The sequence below is a fragment of the Podarcis bocagei genome (genome assembly GCF_964188305.1).
Source record: "Podarcis bocagei genome assembly, chromosome: 12".
Taxonomy (NCBI): domain Eukaryota; kingdom Metazoa; phylum Chordata; class Lepidosauria; order Squamata; family Lacertidae; genus Podarcis; species Podarcis bocagei.
Genome location: NC_138137.1, coordinates 17419732 through 17436284, shown reverse-complemented (window position 1 = coordinate 17436284; position 16553 = coordinate 17419732). Strand labels below are relative to the sequence as shown.

Here is a 16553-nt window from a genome sequence, read left to right as displayed (position 1 = left end):
CAAAAGAATGCCATGCTGACCTAGAAGACTTGGCAATACTTTAAGGAAGAAAGCAAATTTCTGTGTAAGTTTAACTGATAGTAATGACAGAATAGAGATCACATAGAGAACACTTTTTTTTTGTAAGAAACGCTTGAGTCCAGTTGAAATCAAGGGTAGATAAATACAGATAAATCCTTCTGTTAATGGAACACAAATATCGCTGATCCAGTGCGCAAACATTTCAACAAGTGTGTCACAAACTAAGACTAGTGGTGCAACTCTGGCTCACACTGCAGGTTGTTTGCAAGCGGGAGCCAAGCATTGCCCCTGGCACAAACTCCCAAATACATACCAGGATCCCATCCCATACATACACGAATCACAAAACAAAAATTTCTTTTTCAATTCTGAAATTACATTTTCTACTTTTCTGAAATTATACTGCGGCCCACACTATGGCTTCCCTGCCATGCCCAAAACATTCTCTCACCCTTTCACTATTTTTGTTTAACATCCAGCCTAAACAAGAGACCTAAAAAGTGTGTTATTTTGCAACTTTGGGGTTGGTCCTCATACAGTCCTACCTTGGCTATCAAACGCCTTGGTACTCATACGTTTTTTAGAGTGTACAAATGTTTGCAAAAACTGGAGAATTGATGGGTGTCCTTGTTCTGTTTGTTTAATCATCTTCTATTTCTGCTGCCTGGTTTTTATTTAGTTAGAGGTACCCCTGACCGTTAAGTCCAGTTGCGGACGACTTTGGGGTTGTGGCGCTCATCTCACTTTACTGGCCAAGGGAGCCGGTGTTTGTCCACAGACAGTTTCCGGGTCATGTGACCAGCATGACTAAGCTGCTTCTGGTGAACCAGAGCAGTGCACAGAAATGCCATTTACCTTCCCGCTGGAGTGGTACCTATTTATCTACTTGCACTTCGTGCTTTCAAACTGCTAGGTGGGCAGGAGCTGGGAACGAGCAACGGGAGCTCACCCCGTCGCGGGGATTCAAACTGCAGACCTTCTGGCAAACCCTAGGCTCTGGGAAACCCTAGGCTCAGTGGTTTAGACCACAGCGCCACCCACATTTTTATTTAAGCATGGCAAAATGCTGCGTGCTTGTGTGTGTGTACTAAACAACATGTAAATGAAAACACACCTATCACACAGAATTTTGTGGTGACCTTCTCCCAACTTAAAAAGGGTCTATTAGAGGGTACATGAAAAAATGAACATATTGGTGAAAATGGCACACAATAATTGCTTGTAAAAATGTGCAAATATAGCATACAAAGCGTGTTCTCCTTCATGTGTGTATTAAGAGAAACGCACAGTAAACTGCTGCCATGTTTTCCCCAAGGATATATCTATATACATATATATAACACATGAACAGGGAAGCTGAAAACAACCAAAATTGCCTGATTTGCCCATCCTTGGTTGTAGCCTGCTAATTCCTGGAAGGAATCTAGTTTCCCTAATCAGCATCTACAGTGATGGACCTTTATTGGTGATAGGTGGTTTAATCCAGCCTCCCCCAGCCTGGTGCCCTCCATATGGCCGGTGCCTGGCAGCACTAGGGTTGGTGAAGGTTGATTTAATCTATCCCATGCCGGGTGTTCAATGCTGCTCGGAATACGCACACCTTTTACAAACAGAGGAAGAAGTGTCATAAATTCAGGGAGATGCAAATTGCCCCCCGAGCAAATTGTCCAGCTCAGCGGAATGACTCGTGTAAACGCGTCTTTGCATAATCAACGGCTGTGGAACTGCTCAAAAGAGAAAGCACGGCAGATGTATTTGCACGATGAATCGTGAAGGGAAGTTATATAATACGGTTCCCCTTCGCTGTTCATTATATAAACACATCTGTCATGCTCCCTTTGTATCCCAGCACTGATGTGTGCTTCCCTCCCCCCCCCCCCAGTCTGATCACCTGGGAAGATGAAGGCAGATCACACACAAACATTGCATGAAAGGGGATAGCTTGGCTGAGAAGAATTACGATGAATAATCTAGCTGCAGTTTGTACAAAGAGGTGTGAATTAAAACTCTAGCAGAGCAATCCCATACATGTTTGGACAAAAGACAGCCCCCTGGAGCACAGTGAGACTTGCTCAGAGGTAAGTGTACATAATATTGCACAGCAAGTCCCTGCTTTGTGTTGCTCTCTCTCTCTCTCTCTCTCTCTCTCTCTCTCTCTCTCTCTCTCTCTCTGTGTGTGTGTGTGTGTGTGCAGAAAATGCAGTATCAACTCCCCTCTTTCTCTCTCGTTTTTTACTTGACCTCCAAGTCCTTGCTCCTGCACACATTTATCACTGTTGGCACAAAGGGAAGCCACATTCAGCTGCAGACGTATTCAGAAGACCTTCAGGGACTGGAGAAACTTGGGGGGGGGGGGCTTAACCAGCATAATGATGTGCTACTGTATTGATCACCCCAGCACTTCCCACAGTTTCCCTGCGACTCGACTGCATTGCCAAGGCCCGTTTCAGAGGCTCAGACCAACCCCTTAATTAAGATAGAGTATTTTGGTGAATACCTTTGATCAGGCCAAGGTGCTTCACTGCAGGGAGTGCATGATAAGCATTGAGTTGCCACGTAGACAGTTTCTGAAGTGTTTTTGTACGGCAGCGTCCACAACCATTTCAGAGCTAGAGCTTACATATTAGTTTTAGCAGAGACACTGCCTGCACTCCCCTGAACTGGTCCCAAAGTTTCAGGAACAAAGTTTCTTCGAACTGATTTGGAAGAGACTCGCTTTGCTTCAGACAACTCCTGAATCTTTTCAAACCAGACTTCTTCAGTTCAGGATTTGACCAAAGAGAATTAAGTTGCGATTTTATTTTTCGCTTCATTAAGGCAGCCTTCCCCTGCCTAGGTCCTTTGGAGTTTGTTGGACAACAGCTCCCATCCCAGCAGACTCATACTGTAGTACTAACTGAAGATGCTGGACCACTTTCAAGGGAAGCCTTATGTAAAACACATTTCCATAACACAAACATGAGTTTACCTGAGCATGAGTCTCTGTGGCTAGGCTGTCTCCACCTGCGACCAGCAAAACCAGACGACCCTCCTCCAAGGGCCTTCTGGCAGTTCCCTCACAGGGAACCAGGCAGAGGGCCTTCTGGGTAATGGCGACCGCCCTGTGGAACGCCCTCCCATCAGATGTCAAGGAAATAAACGACTACAGTCATACCTCGGGTTACAGACGCTTCAGGTTGCTTTTTTTTTGGATTACGGACCCACAGCAACCCGGAAGTACCGGAACGGGTTACTTCAGGGTTTCAGGGGTTGCACATGTGCAGAAGCGCTAAATCGCGCTTTGTGCATACGCAGAATTGCAACCCACGTGTGTGCAGATGCGCCACTGCGGGTTGCGAACGCTATGGGTTGAGAATGTGCATCCTGCACGGATCACGTTCGCAACCTGAGCGTCCACTGTATCTGACTTTTAGAAGACATCTGAAGGCAGCCCTGTTTAGGAAAGTTTTTAATGTTTGATGTTTTAGTATGTTCTGATATATGCTGTGAGCCACCCTGAAAGGCTGGGGAAACCCAGCCAGATGGGCGGGGTATAAATAATAAAGTTGTTGTTGTTGCTGGGTTTCATGCTTATAATGAAAATGAAAGCCTAATCAAACTACAGTGGTGCCCCGCAAGACGAATGCCTCGCATTCCGTTTTGGAGGTGCTTCGCAAAACAAATTTCCTATGGGCTTGCTTCGCAAGACGACAATGTCTTGCGAGTTCCTGCTGGTTTTTCCCCTCCCCCCCTTTTTCTAAGCCGCTAAGCCGCTTATCAGCTGATCCGATCAGCAGATAAGCTGCTAAAAGCCACTAATAGCGCTAATCCTTCAATGGGCTTGCTTCGCAAGACGAAAAAACCGCTAGACGAAGAGAATCACAGAACGGATTCTTTTCATCTTGCAAGGCACCACTGTACTACTTTTTTCAGATTTCCTGCCCATGGCTCTATTTATGAGGGCCGTTCAGAATTTCATGTACAATCTTAGAAATGGGGGGAAAAATTGTTGCATTTATATCTCATTCACCGACCAACCACCTCACGTTGGTATATATGCCATGACTCCCCATGGTATTCTCACAGCAGCCCTGTGAAGTAGGGTAACCTTGAGACCATAGGGACTGGCTCACTGAGCCTCACAGCTGAGAAAGGATTTTAATTTGGCCCTTGCCATAGACACTCTGCCCATTATGCCACCTTGGTTGGCAAAGCTTTCAAGCGAGGTAATTTACTCTCGCTGCTAGTTTACTCTTCTTTTAGTGCTTTTAGTCTTGACACTCACGGGTAGAGCAGCCCGCTGATAATTTGCTTCATTGCTGAGAAAATGTTTGGGTGTGCAGCCTAAAATTTGTTGCCAACGCTGATTTTGTACATGCACACCTCTGTGTTAAATGCCAGCTGCATGTGGGCCACAGTTTGATTTGTGAGCCGGCATGATGCGTGGCTGGATCTTGTTGCGAAATTGCTACAGCGCATATTTTACGCCCGAAGAATGAGGAAATAGCAGTGCAAGCTGAGCAGCTGAGAAACGCCCCTCATCTTCAGAAAGTCACTGCCATGCTGATATGAGGCCACTAAAAAGGAAAAGGAAATTTAAAAGTTCAGAATTTGATGGAGGTCTTTATTCTCTGCTTTCTTAATTGTTTGAAACGTGTTCATTTTCTTTTAGTTGCATTTTAGTGGATTGTTGTTTTTTTACTACTTTATTGTTTGCTGCCCTGGGCATCTTTGGAAAGAAAGGGTGGGAGAGAAATCAAATAAATAAATACCGCTTTTCCTTTGGAGGCTGTTTCTGCACAAATTTGTATCTGCAGTGGCCAGAATTCCAAACCAAAGCCAGCGCTGCATTAAGCATGAAAACCAAGCCACTTCTCGGACAAATACAGCCAAATATTCCCTGTATGAACTCATGCTAACCTCGGACAATCAGGCAGTGTTTCAGCCTTACTGGCAGTAGGCGGTCAGAATTTAGATTATGAAAGATATTCACTGTCTCTCTCTCTTCCTTCCCTCCCTCCTCCGTGCACCAGCTAAGTTCCAAGTCCTTTCATGGCCCTCTCTGTTTTCCCCTTCCAACAGGGCAGCATTATGGACGCTAGTATACAAATCTACTTCAACAGTGGCACCAGTATGATCCAATTCAACCGCAGAGGGATGATCAGCTAATGGAACCCTACACAATCGGCTTTAATTAAATAACCGAAGCATACTTCTCGTTTAGGCTGGTGCAGTGGCAAAACATGCGCGCTCTTCAAAAGAACCTTGCCCGTGCCAAGCAGATTAAGTTACTTTTGAAAGCATTTCGCCTCCTGTCCTAGCCAACTGAGAAGGCGGGGTGGGGGGTGGAGAGGACATTGGCCACAACTGCTCACCGATTCCATCAGTAATTATGGAAATGCCAGTGAGGAGCCGTGAAAAGCTTTTTGGCCTTGCACCATAAAGCTTTAGCCCGGCTATTTTCATGTGTCTCTCTCTAGTTAGCAGCTAATAGCTGCACCAAGATGCTAATCCAAAGCTAAGGGAAATGAATGCAGAATCTATCAGCTCGTTTTTATTTGTATTCAGCTTTGAACGTGTGACAAATTATTTGAAAACAATAATGAGCAAGGGCAGCCACTTGCAGAAATGAAAATAGGTTATATGGTTTCATATATATAACCATTTTGATTATATTAATACTACAGTGGTACCTTTTTGCTTTTGAATTATGGTGCTGGAGGAGACTCTTGAGAGTCCCATGGACTGCAAGACAATCAAACCTATCCATTCTTAAGGAAATCAGCCCTGAGTGCTCACTGGAAGGACAGATCCTGAAGCTGAGGCTCCAGTACTTTGGCCACCTCATGAGAAGAGCAGACTCCCTAGAAAAGACCCTGATGCTGGGAAAGATGGAGGGCACAAGGAGAAGGGGATGACAGAGGACGAGATGGTTGGACAGTGTTCTCAAAGCTAGCAGTGTGAGTTTGGCCAAACTGCGGGAGGCAGTGGAAGACAGCAGTGCCTGGCATGCTCTGGTCCATGGGGTCACGAAGAGTCGGACACGACTAAATGACTAAACAACAACACCTCGGGTTACAGACGCTTCAGTTTACAGACTCCGCTAACCCAGAAATAGTACCTTGGGTTGAGAACTTTGCTTCAGGATGAGAACAGAAATAGTGCAGCAGCAGCGAGAGGCCCCATTAGCTAAAGTGGTACCTCAGCTTAAGAACAGATTCAGGTTAAGAACAGACCTCCGGAACAAATTAAGTTCTTAACCCAAGGTACCACTGTATACAGAATCCAATTTCTAATGGAAAGCATGAATTGGCAAAGGAGTCATCTCTTGCCTGCTTCCCCACACCTCCAGTTACAACCCAGTCCACTGGGTTGACCACTTTTGCATCTAGTTTGGTCGTTTATATAGATATAAACAAAGATATACTGTGCGTACACATACATATGCACACATATACAATATTTGCCATTCCGTGTAACATCACCAGATGGCAGTGTGGAATTCAAATAATTCTTTACTATTTGAATTAGTTTGTACAATGCATAATCTATCCTCATATTATCAGGCTCAGGCTGGTCAATTCCACACTTCCCCCTGTTAAATATAGGTTGTTCGGTGTACAACAGTGCTGGTTACTGGTGGTCGATAAACAGGTCTGTTTGTGGGCTTTGATTACAAAGGAACGTCTGACATCAGTTAGGAACAATGGATATAGAAAGCTGCCTGATACAGATTCCATCTAGCCTAGTAATGTCAACACCGGCTGGCAGCAGCTCCCCAGTGTTTCAGGCAAAGGTATCTCCCAATCCCACGCAACAATGCCAGGGACTGGACCTGAGACCTTTTGCATGCAAAGTATGCAGTCTACCTTCTGGGTACCAGTGCCTTCGGAATATGGAATTTCGAACCTTCCATGTAGCTTCACTATTACATATCTATTTGGAGATACACTCTAATGAGCAATACTGAGCTTAATCTGAACACAGCAATGGAGAAATTTCTGAAACAACAATGGGATATCATCTCCACCCAAGGCATGATGGAGAACAACAACAACTGGGAAAAGATAGACATAACATTTTACAATGCCAGGAATAAACACCACAGACAGGATAATTGCCACACACAGGAAGAACAAGGATATAGTTTGAGTGCCTCACTTGTAGATTTATAAATCATTTAATCTGTCAACACAAATAGGACTTATTAATATTGCAGTTGTTGTATAAGGGATTGTTATTTTGACTGGGATGTAATTGAAATTAACAAGATTTTGGAATTCAGAAATGAAGAAAATCGTCAAACCATCAATTCTAGCACGTGGGAGGCCACCTAAATTATATAATTTGGTATTTGAACAATTGGTATTAGTAATTGTATTCTAATGTGGTATTGTTTTAATGAGGCTATTATTGGATTGAAATTGAAAATTATTATTTAAAAAGTACTGAGCTTAATCTGAATTTGTATCGATTGATGGATGAAATTTACTTGTACTGAAATTGATGTTGTAAATCAAATAGAGGAATGGCATCCTAGTTTGAAAATAGAAGAAGAAGAAGAAAATTCACAATTACGTAGGTTACTGGAGCAGTGTGGGATGCATGTTAATGCATGAATTGGGCAAAAGCTCAGCCTCTCCGGTGAGGCAGGGATGGGGATGTTGCCCTTCAGATGTTGATGAACTCCAACTTCCATCATCCCAGAACATCATTCCAACTCCCTAATGGGAGTTTGAGTTGAAAAACATCTCAAGGTCATTCCTCATTTAGACCGTGTTCACTCTGCTAAGGCCTTGGTTACGATTATGTGTGCACATACTCCAAATGTCCTATTAACTGGTATCTGCCCGTCGTCAACCAGTTTCCTCCTAATTTTGTCTTTTAGAGAGATTGTAGGGAGCCCTTTTTAAATGGTGTTAGTACGAATTCCGAAATTTGCCGTTCTTTAGGTTTCAACCCCATTCTAAATTCAAACTGGATCCTGAAAAGATGGGTTTTAGCGCTGCATCGCAGTGGTTTGACTTCACCCCCAGAGGCGCACTCCATTGTTTCCAGAGACAATTGTATAAAATGTTTAAGTTATTATTGGAATGGAAAACAAAAGTTGAGCTGGCAAAATCATCAATGATTCATTGTGCAAGAGATCTAGGACAAAGTATAGAATTTGACCTTTGGGAGAAATTATGGAAGAAGGACTTAACATTTACTGTATGTTAGACACTGAAAAGGAAAATTACATGAAAATGATATATCATGGTACTTAACTCCAAGTAAATTAGTGAAAATGTACAAATCTAAATCAGGTTATGTGCTGCAAATGTAAAGAAGTAGAAGGGATGTTCTCTCCCTGTTCTATCCTATGTGGTGGTCATGCAGAATAGTTAAAGATTATTGGGGAATGATTTACAATGAGATGAAAAAGTCGTTTAAAAGAACATCCACCCCCCAAAAAAACAACAACAACCAGCCAGAGGTTTTCCTTTTAGGAATGGTGCAGATGGAGGTTCCCAGGAGTCAGAAAAACTTTTTTGTGTATGCAACTACAGCAGCTCAGATTTTGTTAGCCCAAAAATGAAGGGTGGGAAAGGTCCCAGAGGAGGAGGAATTGTATTTTAAAATGATGGAATATGTAGAGTTACCAGGTCTAATCAGCAGAATAAGAAAACAAGATGATCGAGTTTATAAACAGGAATGGTTTTTGTGTGTGTGTGGAATGTCTGGAAAACAGTTGCAAACAAGTGAAAACGCTAGCAGGATTAAGGTAAATTCAACAGTGTAATTCAAGTCGAGGTAATATGAAAAATGGAGGGGGAAATAAATGGCTGAAATAAAATATGCAGCAATAATGGGAAAATTAAAAGAACCGCGGAAGGAGGAGGAGGAAAGTCAATGAATGTATTGTTTTACAGTGGTACCTTGGGTTACAGACACTTCAGGTTACAGACGCTTCAGGTTACAGACTCCACTAACACAGAAATAGTACCTCGGGTTAAGAACTTTGCATCAGGACGAGAACAGAAATCGTGCGGCGGCAGCAGGAGGCAGTGATGCTTCAGGTTAAAAACAGTTTCAGGTTAAGAACGGACCTCCAGAATGAATTAAGTTCTTAACCCGAGGTACCACTGTATTGGTAGACATTTAATTGTGGGAAATGTACAATGGAAATCTTTAATATATATATATATTTACAAAAAAGAGACAAATGGATGCCAACAATATGGTGTGAGTTCTTGAGTCCAGGAGGTGGGGAAATGACCTGCACTGGATGAGCTTGGAAGGAACAAGTGTGCAATTTGGGACTGACTCCTGGATCTGACTTTGTCAATGTGGGCTCAGGTGGCTTTTGTGACAATGAGTGCCTATTTTCAGCTACAGCTGCTTCGCCAACTCCTGCCTCTTTTGGACAGGGATGACTTGGCCGTGGCACTCCATGCTCTGGCAATTTCCAGAATGGATGATTGCAACATGCTGTGTGTGGGGCTGCCGCTATCGATGACTCAGAAACTTCAGCTGGTCAAAAAATGCAGCACTCAGATTCCTGGCTGGGGTTCAATTCACAAACCGCTTAACTTCTGTTTTCAAACAAGTGCACTTGTGAAATGCTCATTCCAGACACAATTCAATTTGCTCAACAGAGTGTTAAAAGCCCTTGTTGTTGTTTAGTCATGTCCGACTCTTTGTGACCCCATGGACCAGAGCATGCCAGGCACTCCTGTCTTCCACTGCCTCCCGCAGTTTGGTCAAACTCATGCTGGTAGCTTTGAGAACACTGTCCAACCATCTCATCCTCTGTCGTCCCCTTCTCCTTGTGCCCTCCATCTTTCCCAACATCAGGGTGTTTTCCAGAGAGTCTTCTCTTCTCATGAGGTGGCCAAAGTATTGGAGCCTCAGCTTCAGGATCTGTCCTTCCAGTGAGCACTCAGGGCTGATTTCCATCAGAATGGAGAGGTTTGATCTTCTTACAGTCCTTGGGACTCTCAAGAGTCTCCTCCAGCACCATAATTCAAAAGCATCAATTCTTCGGTGATCAGCCTTCTTTATGGTCCAGCTCTCACTTCCATACATCACTAAAAGCCCTAAACAGCCAAAATATCAGAAACACTGCCTTCTTCCTTTTAAGACCCTCTGAAGATTTGCACCTACCTTGGGTCAGATAATAAAGGAAATAAATAATGAGAATTATCTGAAAGTTAACTTCTGAGCGAGTCTTGATTCTACTGCATATACATGTTGTTGTTGTTTTAAAAAAACCCCCTCAACAGAGTGTGCCATTTTCCTTCCCCCAAAATCTTTCATGTAACTGCCTATTAAGATAAGGAATGCTACTGAAAGTGTCTGAGTTTGCAGCGCTGGGGGGGGGGGGAGCAGCTTCGGAAATATGCAAAAGTGTGTGGGCGGAGGCAGAAACTTTGATCCCTGGTGTGTGAATAAGGCTGTTAGAAGGACACAAGAGTGGCTTTATTTTCATCTGTGAAATACTGACGGGTGTGTGTTTGCCTGATGGAATTTGAATTCCACATCGCAGGCCGCTGTGAATCATGGTACAATGCCTGGGTTTCCTGTAATCTTATCATCTCTTGTGGCTCGACACTTCTGAACCACTCAAATGCCTGGAACAGTTTTTTTTTTATCCCTGAGCGCTGGGGGCAATGACAGTGACCCTCAAAAAGCATTCCTCCAGCAGCAAGCTCCTACTTTGGTGGCGCGGTCGGGTACATATTTCTTTGTTTCCTTGTCTATCTTTCCTGCGCTAAAACCATTTTGCATAGGTAGATTTGAAGTTACTAAGTGGGGGGGGGGGGACACAAGCTGCTCCCCAGGGCTGCCCAGGTACATGTCCTTGTTTAGATTCCTTAAATTACAAAGAGGCACGGCTTTCAATGGTGTTTCAAGGCATCTACATGAGGCTGTCCCACGTCCATGTCAACCAGATGCGAATAGAATTTTATTTCAACATGGGTGATGAGATGGCAATCTACGTAGCATTTTATTTATTTATTTATTATTTTTTACCAACAACCAAAGCACAAACAGTGAAACCCCCCAGGCAGCTGATACATCGGGTATACATAATCAATAATAACATATTCAATTCAACCATATGTGCAATTCTATATACAGTATGTTAACACTCCTCCCTCCACAAGGTTTATTTAACTTTTAAGATTTAAAGTGCCCCAAATTGTTCAAACCTACCCAAATAATTCAATATCTTCTCAAACCAATCCTCCTCTTTCTCACTAACCTTAAACCCTTTTGTTTTGTGTATCTTCACAGTTAGATATTCTAAAATTATAATATTATTCAGTTTTTCCCTCCATTGGTTCACCCCTAGCTCTTCTGCATTTTCCCAATTACCGGGTACTCGCTATAACATGTCTGGCTGCAGTTACCATCAATTTTACCCATTTACATTCCTCTTTTGTTTTTAACTTGGTGCTACTCAGACTAATAAGAACCATTAATTTAGATATTCCCACCTTCCTACCCACAATTCCCGATATTTATATACCAATCTGTTTCCAAAATTCATTAACTAATGGACAATCTACGTAGCAGAAGTTGATGAAGTTATTTATGTATGTAACAGCAGCAGCTAGGATTCTGTATGCGCAGAAATGGAAGAAATAAGAAGTTCCGACCAAATATACTATGCAGAACTGGCAAAATTAAGAGAACCTATTGATGAGTGTTTTGTGGGAAAATGGGTGCCTTTTTCAGACTGTTTAAAGACATAGTAGGATGAACTCGCGAGCTATGAGCAACAGAAGTAATCAGATTATAATATTGTGGTTATGATTTAATAGCTAGAAGATAGGGGGCAGCGGAAAGGAACAAGCAACAACTCCATGGAAAATGGGGTAAGAAGCTGATAAAAATAAGAGAAAAGATGAAATTGTCTTTTGATGGTATATGCGGAAACTTAACAAAAACTAATTGGAAATGGCAACTTACTCTAGGGGACATGGGACAGAAATTAACTCAGTTCTCCACACTTTCACATAGATTTGCATTTTTTCTGATTTCACAAAAATCCATCCGCATTTTGGTGCATGTTTCCCTAATACACATATTTAATTGCAATTTTGCCTAAAGTACACATTTTTGCAAGCAGTTCTGCATAATACAATGCATCTTTCTTGGCTGTTTTCGTTAATATGTGCATTTCTATGCATCTTAATGTATAGCTTTTTGTACCCATCATTTGGCTGGAAAACTACATCACAAAAATTTGGAGAAATACAAATTTCTAGGGGATAGCTGCGTTTTGGTTTGCCTAGAGAACTAAACCAAAATTCTTGTCTATCCCTGCCATCAATATGTCATTCCCATGCCTTGCCCTGCAATATCTCTGTCTCTCTCTCTGCCTAATGGAAGGATCAACTGGGCCCTGGCTGATTTTAACAAATACCAAACATTAAATTACGATTTCCCAACACTTAAGTGAGCATTATCATATTCGGGAACAATTCATAGAATCAGAGTTGGAAGAAACCCCACGAGTCATCTAGTCCAACCCCCTGAGATGCAGGAATCTCATCTAAAGCATCCATGACAGATGGCCATCCAACCTCTGTTTAAAACCTTCCAAGGAAGGAGACCTCACCACTTCTTGTGGGAGTCTGTTCCACTGTCGAACAGCTCTTACTGTCCGAAAGTTCTTCCCGATGTTTATTCAGAATCTCCTATCTTGTAACTTGACTCCATTGGTTCGAGTCCTACCTTCCAGAGCAGGAGAAAAACAAGCTTGCTCCATCTTCCATGCGACAAACCTTTAGATATTTTAAAGAGGGCCATCTATCTCCTCTTTTCCATGTTTCATTTATTTCCATTTTCCATCTTTTAACTATAAACTCAGCTGCATTTAAAGCTTGTCTAGGTTATAGCTATAGCCCGTCTACAAAGAAAGTTAACCAGATAAGCTATAAGCAATGGAATTCATAAGACTTGAGTAGCCACAAATAGGTGTTTGACTTCACCACTGAGGTAGGTCCCAGCAAGGTCTGCCTGGCGACATTTGCTGACATCTTTTTGGCTCCAGGTAAGGACTTACCTATTTTCCTAGGCTTTTAATAGACTGGTGTTGTTTTGCTACTAGCCTGCTGCCAGAGCTTCCTGTGGCTGTTGCAGGGTTTGTTTTGTTTTGATTTGATGGTATAATGTATTTATATTTATGTTTTTAATGTGTTGTGAGTTGCTTAGAGACCTTCAAGTAAGAAGTGACTAACAAGTGCAAATGATGATGGGTTGCTTGGAGACCGTCAGATAACAAATGGCTAACAAATCTAGAATAATGATAGATTTTAAGTCGGGCTGAGCCAAATCTTCCCACCGAAAGTTTCTCATTTGATAAGGCAGATGTTTTTATCAAGAACCTCAGCAGTCTGCAAAACAGGAACGCAACACAGAGCTGCTGGGAGCCTGAGAGCCCTGCCCTGCCTCTCTCCATCTGGCTTGGGCGGGACAGAGATGGCTCCTTTTTTAAATTGTTTTTATTTTTTTATCTATGTCATTTTAAATTGTTATTGCTATTAATGTTGTATTTTTTAGATTTTATGATTTATGTGGAAATTGTTATCCATTTGGTTGTGTACATTTTGTGTTTTTCCCCCAAATAATTTTTATTAACAGGCCAATCAAATCACATTAATTCCAAATCACATTAATTCCAAATTACACAGCCAAATTTTTAAATTTGTTGGGGGTACCCATACTTCGAGCCCAGAAAGGGATCCAAACATCTCACTTGCTGCTGCTTTAATGTACACAGTTCTGTCAAAATAGTATTCACAGTTCTGTTCAATCTTCTCTTTGTTATTTTCCTCATCTTCTTGTTGTTATTATCATATATTCCTTTCTTTGTGATCTCTGGTAGTCTCCACAAGCGGGTTGAAAACAAACGTTGTTATATCCTGTGTGGATTTTACACTCCTCCAAGAGCCATATCAAAATAGACAGACGCCATTTCCGTACCTCCGTACAAAACATTCCCAAAGTCTGTCCGTTAATTTCCACAGGCCTGCCAGTCTCTCCTTAATTTTCTCAGGGGGCCCTGCCAGGTCAAACTCACAGTCCGATATAATAACAAACCATGGTCCTCCTCCCCCTCGATCATCCTGTGGCCAGGCCTGCCGTAACAAATCTCTTTTTAACTGCGTCACAAAGAGCTTTCATTCCTTTCCCGATGTTCCCACAAGCCATGTCTTTGACTAGTAATTTATTTCCACACAGTTCTTAATTATCCTGCTTGTAATCAGTAATTGCAACGATTCTTTCTTGGGGGTGGGGTTATTAGGGGTTGTGTACATTTTGATGTGCTTTATTGTTTATGACTTTTGTTGGTAATTATGTAAATCTTGTCACGTTGGAAGCCGCCTTGAGCATTGTTCTAACTATGGAAAGGCGGCATACAGATAAAAAATGATGATGAAATGATGAGTTTTAGGAGCATTGGGGATGGAAGATTAAGCTGCTCATCCTGGATGCGGTGAAGTCCTCAAGTCAGTTCTAAAGAGACAAGCCGAAGGAAGCTCCTCAGCCACTTTCATATTCCCATCTACCCCTAACTATTTATCCTGCTTTTGAAACTCTTGTCAGGAAACATCTGGGATGAAAGAAGTCGTGTGGGATAGGCAGGAGAGATACTGCGCCAGGACAAAGGCTTTGCAATACACATTCTGCAGAATCTGGGGTGCTGAAAGTCTTTTGAAATTTTGAGAGGCAGCAGCAAAGCTGTGCTGTGCATCAGATGCAGGTATAATTATCGTAAGGGATGCAGGTGGCACTGTGGTCTAAACCACTGAGCCTCTTGGGCTTGGCTTGCTGATTGTAAGGTCAGCAATTCGAATCCGCGAAACGGGGTGAGCCTCCATTGCTCTGTCCCAGCTTCTGCCAACCTAGGAGTTCGAAAGCATACCAGTAAAAATAGATAAATAGATACTGTGGTGGCGGGAAGGTAAACGGTGTTTGCGTGCGCTCTGGCATTCATCATGGTGCTCTGTGCACCAGAAGTGGTTCAGTCATGCTGGCCACATGACCCAGAAAGCTGTCTGCGGACAAACACCAGATCTCTTGGCCTGAAAAGCAAGATGAACGGTGCACCCCAGAGTCGAATTCAACTGGACTTAACCATCCAGGGGTCCTTTAGGTTTTTCCCCTTGCAATTCTAGTAAACCTCTTTAAACTTAGAGAAGATAGGGGCACTAATGCAGAATTGATATGTGTTCTGATAATCTATAAATAATTTGTTGTAGTTTAGTCGTGTCCGACTCTTTGTGACCCCATGGACCAGAGCGCGCCACGCACTCCTGTCTTCCACTGCCTCCCGCAATTTGGTTCAACTCATGCTGGTAGTTTTGAGAACACTAGCCAACTATCTCATCCTCTGTCATCCCCTTCTCCTTGTGCTTTCCCAACATCAGGGTCTTTTCCAGGGAGTCTTCTCTTCTCATGAGGTGGCCAAATTATTGGAGCCTCAGCTTCAGGATCTGTCCTTCCAGTGAGCACTCAGGGCTGATTTCCTTAAGAATGGAGAGGTTTGATCTTCTTGCAGTCCATGGGACTCTCAAGAGTCTCCTCCAGCACCATAATTCAAAAGCATCAATTACTGCAATAATTACTATGGGCTAAAAGAAGTACCGTGGAAGACAGGAGTGCCTGCCGTGCTTGGTCCATGGGGTCACGAAGAGTCGGGCACGACTAAATGACTAAACAAAAGAAGTACAGCCATCTCAACAGAGTGGGGAAGACTGAGACCAGGTAACATGTGTGCTCCTCAGCCTGCTGTCCAAGTACCAGGGGTGCCCTTGACAACCAAAACCCACCTCTCCCACATCAGATCTCTAGGGAAACAGTAACCACCTTGAGAAGTTCACAGAGCCCAAACCCCTGTTGAGTTCAATGGGACTTATGCCAGGTAAGACCGTAGAGGACTGCAGTGCTGTCTCAAACTGTTTTATTCTTATCCTACACGTAGGGGTAAGTCATAACTGGCTAAGTCATTGTCTCTGACCATCAGCTCTCAAGGAGACACCCCATAGACTATCAACAGCCATTGCTTCAGGGCAGAGAAATCTGAAAGTTAGCAAGTCTCCAATGACGTCCACCTTTAGTAACCAAATACAGTCGTACTTTGGAAGTCGAACGGAATCCGTTCTGGAAGTCCGTTCTGGAAGCTCCTGCAGCCAATCAGAAACTGCGGAAGCCCCATTGGACGTTCAGGTTCACGTTCCAAAGAACGTTCACAAACCAAAACACTCACTTCCGGGTTTTCGGGAGCCAAAATGTCCAAGTACCAAGGTGTTTGGGATCCAAGGTATGACTGTATGGGTAAGCGCTGCATCCTCAAGACAACACTTGGAGATGTGGGCTGAACAGGAGAACTTAATAGCTTGCAGAAATAACCAAAGGAGTTTACTTTTTTTCATAAGTAATTTTGCCATAATTATTGCTGCTTATTAAACAACTAGGAAGTTGCCCATCAACCACTGTCCTTTCCTTTTTCTTGTTGTTGTCTTGGTTGGCATATGGTTGCAAATGGAGCACTACTT

At 42.9% G+C, this 16553-nt stretch overlaps 1 long non-coding RNA gene across 3 annotated transcripts in view; it reads right to left on the bottom strand.

The window, feature by feature from the left end:
- LOC308570232 overlaps positions 1-16553 on the bottom strand; it is a 106685-nt gene that overhangs the window by 37457 nt on the left and 52675 nt on the right. Inside the window, exon 1 of one of the 3 annotated variants that reach the window (XR_014001016.1) lies at positions 2990-3231. The exons of the other annotated variants lie outside the window; for them this stretch is intronic. This is a non-coding gene — a long non-coding RNA (uncharacterized lncRNA). Of the gene's footprint in view, positions 1-2989; positions 3232-16553 lie in introns of those variants that run through there. 3 annotated transcript variants of the gene reach the window in all.